The sequence below is a fragment of the Miniopterus schreibersii genome (assembly GCF_964146895.1).
Source record: "Miniopterus schreibersii genome assembly, chromosome: X".
Classification (NCBI taxonomy): domain Eukaryota; kingdom Metazoa; phylum Chordata; class Mammalia; order Chiroptera; family Miniopteridae; genus Miniopterus; species Miniopterus schreibersii.
In genome coordinates, this window is record NC_138104.1 from 39,386,467 (window position 1) to 39,393,283 (window position 6,817).

At 40.3% G+C, this 6,817-nt stretch overlaps 1 pseudogene across 1 annotated transcript; it reads right to left on the minus strand.

Annotated features, from left to right (window-relative positions):
* Positions 1-1,754: 1,754 nt before the first annotated feature.
* LOC308551509 (major facilitator superfamily domain-containing protein 6-like) lies at positions 1,755-4,258 on the minus strand (annotated as a pseudogene). The gene is made up of 2 exons: positions 3,864-4,258; positions 1,755-3,644 (listed from the first exon to the last, which is right to left on the minus strand). The product of its transcript is annotated as a major facilitator superfamily domain-containing protein 6-like (transcript).
* Between the last annotated feature and the right edge of the window lie 2,559 nt (positions 4,259-6,817).

Sequence of the window (6,817 nt, forward strand, 5' to 3'; positions counted from 1 at the left end):
GGCTGCCTCCTGCACGCCCCCTACTGGGGATCAAGCCCTCAACCAGGGCACGTGCCCTGACTGGGAATCAAACCACAACCTCCTGGTTCATAGATCAACTCTCAACCACTGATCCATGCCATCCAGGCAATACATCTGCTTTTTAAAGATAACTTAAAGCGAGTCATGATAATTTATGGTATAATATGTTTCAGTTCAAGTGCAAAAGAAAAAAATATGCTTAATTCTACTTTTCCCCTTATTTTATTTTTAAGCTGTGTTTGGTAGTGAAGCTGGATATCCAAGTGTAGAATTTCTTCTCCCAGATGCAGTTTTAGGTGAAAGTATGATATCATGGAAGAACCCTCCTTTTACAATTGATCCTATTTAATCAAGGTCAGAGGGTAAAGTGAGTTGCTCATTTTTTAACTCTGTTCTTTTATCTCCTCTCTCTTGTGCTCATCCACAGCTATTATACACACTATAATTGACCTTCATTCAGCTAGAGCGGTGTTCCATTTCCCACAGCTCTCCCACAAGGCTTCCTATTAACCTCAGCTTTCATTTTCAGCCTCAAGCTTTAAACGTGATTCACCCAGCCATTGTTCTGACAGTAACTGTAATGTTTACAGTTGCATACTGGTATCTGACCTGTCCAGTGTCTGACTGTGTCTTCATGGGAAATGATATACTGATGTTTCTTTCTTTAGTCATTAGAAAGCATAGTTACTTTTTATTCCTGTCCTTTCCATTCCTCGTTTCCTGTTCACCACCTTTTCCCCTCACCAAAAATAAAGCAATAACTGACCCACTATGGATTTAAAAAAATTATATCCCTCTCCCAGGCACTTAAATCTTATACTGTTATTTGTAAATAGTACTGCTTAATTAAAGAAACCCTTAGGAGTTCAATGATTTTTTAAAAAAATTCCATCAGCTAAGTAGAGCCTGAATCACTATAAAATTGTAAATTGTGGTATAAGCTATTTGAAGTATCAATATATTTAGTAAACTTTTGTCTATCAGGCCACAGAATACTGAGTTGGTTGGTTTATTTGGAATATTATCTCCTATGGTCTTAAAGTCCATTTAAAACTAAAGGCATTTTAAAGCTCAGCTTAGCTTGCAGTAGTCAATAACAGCTTTTGCTCAAAGAATTGACTATTTTCTTTACATACCACACACATATAAAAATATATTTGCTATGAGATATGACAAATTTCTGATGAAACTAAACAAAAGCATATATGCTACTTTTACTTGCTTACTGTATTTTTAAAATCTTTCTTCTTTTAAATGGTTCTCTTTAAGGGAAACAAAATTATAGGTGTGTTCAGTTTCTTCCCAGTTTGCATTAAGAAGCAAAAAATTAGAATAAATAATCAGAAGAGGGAATTACATCAGCATTCACCTCAGAACACTTTCTTTCTCTCCACTTACTCAGTGTAACTGCTGGTTTTAACTCTTACCGCCCTGGCAGAGAAGTCCTGTAGTCCTTAACCTAACCAATCAAAGAACAGAAAGTCCTCATTGCACTCCCTTTCCCTTCTGTGGTTCCAGTGGGATTATGGTAGTTTAACAGTTATGGCCAATGTGTACTGTAGCTACTATGTGTGTTTGTTTCCATGTTAATGAAACATGTTTTCAGGCATTTAGAAGCCTATGTAGTGCTATGCTCCTCAAGGTGAGAAATGTTTTGGATTCAGGACACTTCTCCCTCTGTCCTGGCAGAAAAGCCCAATTTAATGCAGGGTATGAGATGAGAGCGGGAACTCTCAGTGTCCCCTGGCCGCAGGCTCAGCCTGCTGGTCCTCACTCTTCTTTGCACACTGGTCTACAGTGGGTGAGCTGAGCTGCTCTGCAGCTGAGATGCTGCTTTTTGAGGGGATGGCTGATTTCTAGGTGGTTCAGAGTGAATCTCTCATGGTACAGGCCAGGCTTCACCAGCTCAAGAATCTCTCTGATTCTCACTGGGCCCCTGTAAGGGTTGTAGCTCAGAAGCATGGTTATATCTTTTTAGCTGCATCATCTCTTTAATTTGATAGAGTGCAGAGTCAAAGATCACTCAAGGAGAGGAGCTGACCCCCCCCCCCCCTCGGGCTGGCTTGTTCATATTCTCTTTTTCTTCCTGGTATTTGGTTTTCTTGAGCATAAGTCTGGGCTCAGTGCACAGCATGAGGTTTTCTGTCTGTTGCTGTACCAAGTCAGTGGTTGTATGTAACAAGACCTGATGGAACAGGAATCTTTTTGCCATCAATGCTTTGTCTTCTTCTTCATCTGGCACTACCAGTCACTGGATCAAAGCAAAGAGCAGGAGGGTCACCAGGTAGGGCACGCCGATTCCTCAGAAGGTTGCAGCAGCCCCCAAATAATTGACTAACAGGCCTCTGATCATGGCACACAACCTCTCCTCAAACTTTGCAGGATATCCTGAGCAGAGGTCATCAGATCAGGGGAATGGCTGCACTGAGATAAGAAATGCAGGCTGCCTAGATGGCCACATGTGCCACTCCTTCAACAACTTCTGTGGAAACAGTGCAGACATTTTCCAGGTAGGAAATATAAATATAGCAAATGTATTGCAAGCCAGGCCAATATACAGAACCCTGATGTGGCCAATCAATTCAATAAGTTTGTGACTAAAAAAATAAGTTGTCAGCTAAGATGCATGACTCAGTATTGACATACCCTAAAGAAGGTTGTGGTTCCATTCAGATCCTCCAAATGCCGGTAGAGAAGGGTGATCATGAAGCCGTATTCAAAACACATAAATCAAGCCATAAACAACACTGAGCCATACTGTACAGTGAAAAGCCATCTGATTAAGTCCCAAAAGTTGAAGGCCTGTGAGTGGCTTGTCATGGTTGCTGTCTCCTCAGGACCCTGTGGAGTTTTTCTTCTCCACTTGAGGGATTTCCACCTCTCTTCCTTTGTCATTATTTTTGAAGTGGTTGTAGTGAAACTGGAACTGAGCAGCTACAATCAACCCCATGGTCATGAGAACTCCAAAGACTATGAAGACAATCACATATTTCCAGTAATCAGGGGGGTTGCACCCCTTTCTGTCAATGAGCACTTCTGTGTGGGTGTAGTCAATCCTTATGCCCACAGACAGACAGTATTGTCAGCCCTCAGTCCAGGGAGCCCCATATGTGTTGCTTTTCATAGCAGTCTCTGTGTTTTCCCAGATACTGTAGTGTTACCGCATCCATAATGGTGACAGAAGAGCACTGATAAAGTCCCATCATGACAATTACCAAGATCACCAAGAATATAGCTTCTACTTCTTGTTGATCATAAACACTAGTGACTTGGTTAGAAAGTAAAGATTTGGTGGTAGTGACAATAGTAGTGGTTGTCTCCCTGGTTACATTTCCAGTGGGGGAGGGAGCAGGGTTTGAGGCTGCAGCGTGGGTGCACTGCTCTTGCTTGGAACTGTCAAAAAGAAGTAGGTTTCTTTTCTCATGCATTCTTGGTGATGTGGCAATGGAAGAGATCATGGAATAATTCATTGGCAGGACAGTTAAAAATTGACTTGAATTGGTGGGTCGAGATGTTGAGGGAATGTTGGTTACACATCTCAAAATAGTAGGTTTAATAAATCTGATGCCTACGTTGAATAAAACACAACACAAAAGAGAAAAGAGGATGACAATGTTGCTCTTCTTTTTTTTTTTTAAATCCTCAGCAGACAACATGCTTATTGATTTTAGAGAGAGAGGAAGGGAGAAAGAGAGAGAGAGAGAAACATGGATTGGAGTCCAAGTAAAGAACCCGCAACCTAGGTATGTGCTCTAACCGGGAATTAAACCTGCAAACTTTTGGTGTACGGGAAGACACTCCAACCAACTGAGCCGCACTGGCCAGGGCCAGTTTTGCATTTCTTTAAAGTGATCTGCAACTACACCCCAAAATGGGGCACTGCAGAATTCAATGATGTATCACACACCTACTGGTATTCCACTCTGACTTTGTGACATTCCTAGTTGTTTATAATACACAGGCAAAAGTGGGTGAAGAGAGCCATATGCAGAGTAAAAGAAAAAATAAATATATAAAAGACCTTGGAAATTAGATCATTGTTTATTTTAACACAGTGTTTCTCTATCCAGTCTATTTCTTTCTCAAGTATAGCAACTATTTCTGGGGAGGGTGGTGGTTTATTTGAAGATGGTTCTAGTTCCCTGGAAATACCATTAAGGAGATCAGCAAACAGATATTATCTCTTCTGTTCCTTTTCATCATCAGTTAACATGGCAACTTTCTCATCTGTCACCATGACTTGTCACCACCATAAGACAGCTGGACCTTCAAAATTTTGATTGTTAACCAGCTGTGGGCAGCAATGTTGCTCAGTGGCTGTGGGGACATCCTGTACCATCTCAGATGGATAACTGGCTACTTGGGAGTTGTAGCCAATGGCTGTGCGGTGTGGAATCGAGAGATGAAGCAACATGCTTAATAGACCATTGATCACAGAAAAAAGGGAATATATATATATGTGTGTGTGTGTGTGTGTGTGTGTGTACACACATACAAACCATATATTTTTAAAACAAAATGATAGCCCAGCGGGCCGTGGCTCAGCGGTTGAGCATCGACCTAGGATACAGGCGATTGGGGTTCGATTCCCAGTAGGGCACATGCCCCGGTTGTGGGCTTGATCAATGACTCTCTCATCATTGATGTGTTTCTCTCTCTCTCTCCCTCTTCTTTCCTCTCTCTGAAATCAATAAAGATACATTTAAAAAAATAAATAAAATAAAACAGAATGATAAAAAACAATAAATAAAAAGTTGTTGAATGCAGCTAATGTAATTGTTTAAGAGATGTTTATAAAATGGAAATGCCCATCTTAGAAAAAATTTTTTATTTATTGATTTGAGAGAAAGAGACAAGGGCAGAGAGAGAGCGACATCCTTATGCATTGATTGGTTGATTCCTGCATGTGCCCCCACAGGTGATCGAACCACGTAACACTGGTGCATCGAGAAGATGCTCCAGCCACCCTGCCAGAGCACTGAAATAATTTTAAGATACAGAATAAATGGGCATAGGACCTGAATAGATCCTTCTCCAAAGTGGACATACAGATGGCCAAGAGACATATGTAAAAAATGTTCAAAGTCACTAATCATCAGAGAGATGCAAATTAAAACCACAATGAGGTATCACCTCAAACCTGCCAGAATGGCTATAATCAACAAATCAACAAATGACAGGTGCTAGCCAGTATGTGGAGAAAAGGGAATTCTAGTACACTGCTGGTGGGAATGCAGATTGGTGCAGCTACTAGGGAAAATAGTATGGAATTTACTCAAAAATTAAAAAATGGAATTGCTGTTTGACCCAGCAACCCCACTTCTAGGAATATAGCCTGAAAATCCCAAAACAGTGTGGAGGTTCCTCAAAAAATTAAAAATAGAACTGCTTTCTGACCCAGTGATCCCACTTCTGGGAATATATCTTAAGAATCCTGAAACACTTATGCACCCCTATGTTCATAGCAGCACAATTTACAATAGCTAAGATCTGGAAACAGCCCAAGTGCCCATCAGTAGATGAGTAGATAAAAAAGCTGTGGTACATTTATACCATGGAATACTACGCAGCTGTAAAGAAGAAGGACCTCTTACCCTTTGGGACAGCATGGATAGAGATGGAGAATATAATGCTAAGTGAAATAAGCCAGTCAAAGAAAGACAAATATTATGTGATCTCACTTATATGTGGAATCTAATGAACATAATAAACTGATGAACAAAATATGTCCTGAGGCATGGATACATGGTAGTCTGACAGAACTCAGACAGGAGGTGGGTGGGAAGACAGAAAGAGAGTGACCAAAGAACTTATATACATGTATGCATAGTCCATGTACACCGAAAATAGTGTGGTGAAGGCCTGGGGTGGTTCAGGTGCTGGGTGGAGGAGGGCAAAAAGGGGGGGTCCTAGACATCTGTAATACTGTCAACAATAAAAAAATATATATTAAAAAAAATAGAATAAAGGAAAGTCAATTAAAAAATGTAAGTAGAAGAAAGAAAACAGAAAAAATCAGAATCCAAATCGATAAAATATAAATCAAACAGTAAAGAAATCAATAATTCAAAGATTGATTATTTTTATGTTTGAATTTATCTTTATTGTTCAAAGAATTACAGATGTCCCTTTTTTCCTCCCTTTGATCCCTTCTACCCTGCAACTCCCTCCAGGCCTTCACCACAGTGCTGTCTGTGTCCATTGGTTATGCATATATGCATGTAAGTTCTTAGGTTAATCTCTCCCTAAACACCCACCCACCCCTGCCTTTCTTTGGAGATTCCTCAGTCTGTTCCATGCTTTTATGTCTCTGGATCTATTTTGTTCACCAGTTTATTTTGTTTGTTAGATTGCACATATGAGTAAGATCATGTGATACTCGTCTTTCCCTCACTGGCTTATTTCACTTAGCATAATACTCTCCAGGTCCCACCATGCTGTCTCAAAGGGCAAGGGATCCTTCTCTTTTATAGCTGCATAGTATTCCATGGTATAAATGTCCTAAAAGATGCTTGATATGGTTTCAATCCTCTTGAACTTGTAGAGACTTGTTCTGTGTCCTAACATATGGTCTCTCTTTGAGAATGGCCCACGTGCACTTGAGAAGAATGTATATTCTGCAGCTTTGGGGTGAAATGTTTTGTAACTACCAATTAAATCCATCTGATCTATTGTGTCTTTTAGAGTCGTTATTTCCTTGTTGATTTTTTTGCCTGGAAGATCTAGCAAGTAAAGTCAGTGGAGTGTTAAAATTCCCTACTATGACTGTATTGCTGTCGATCTCTCTTTTAAAGCC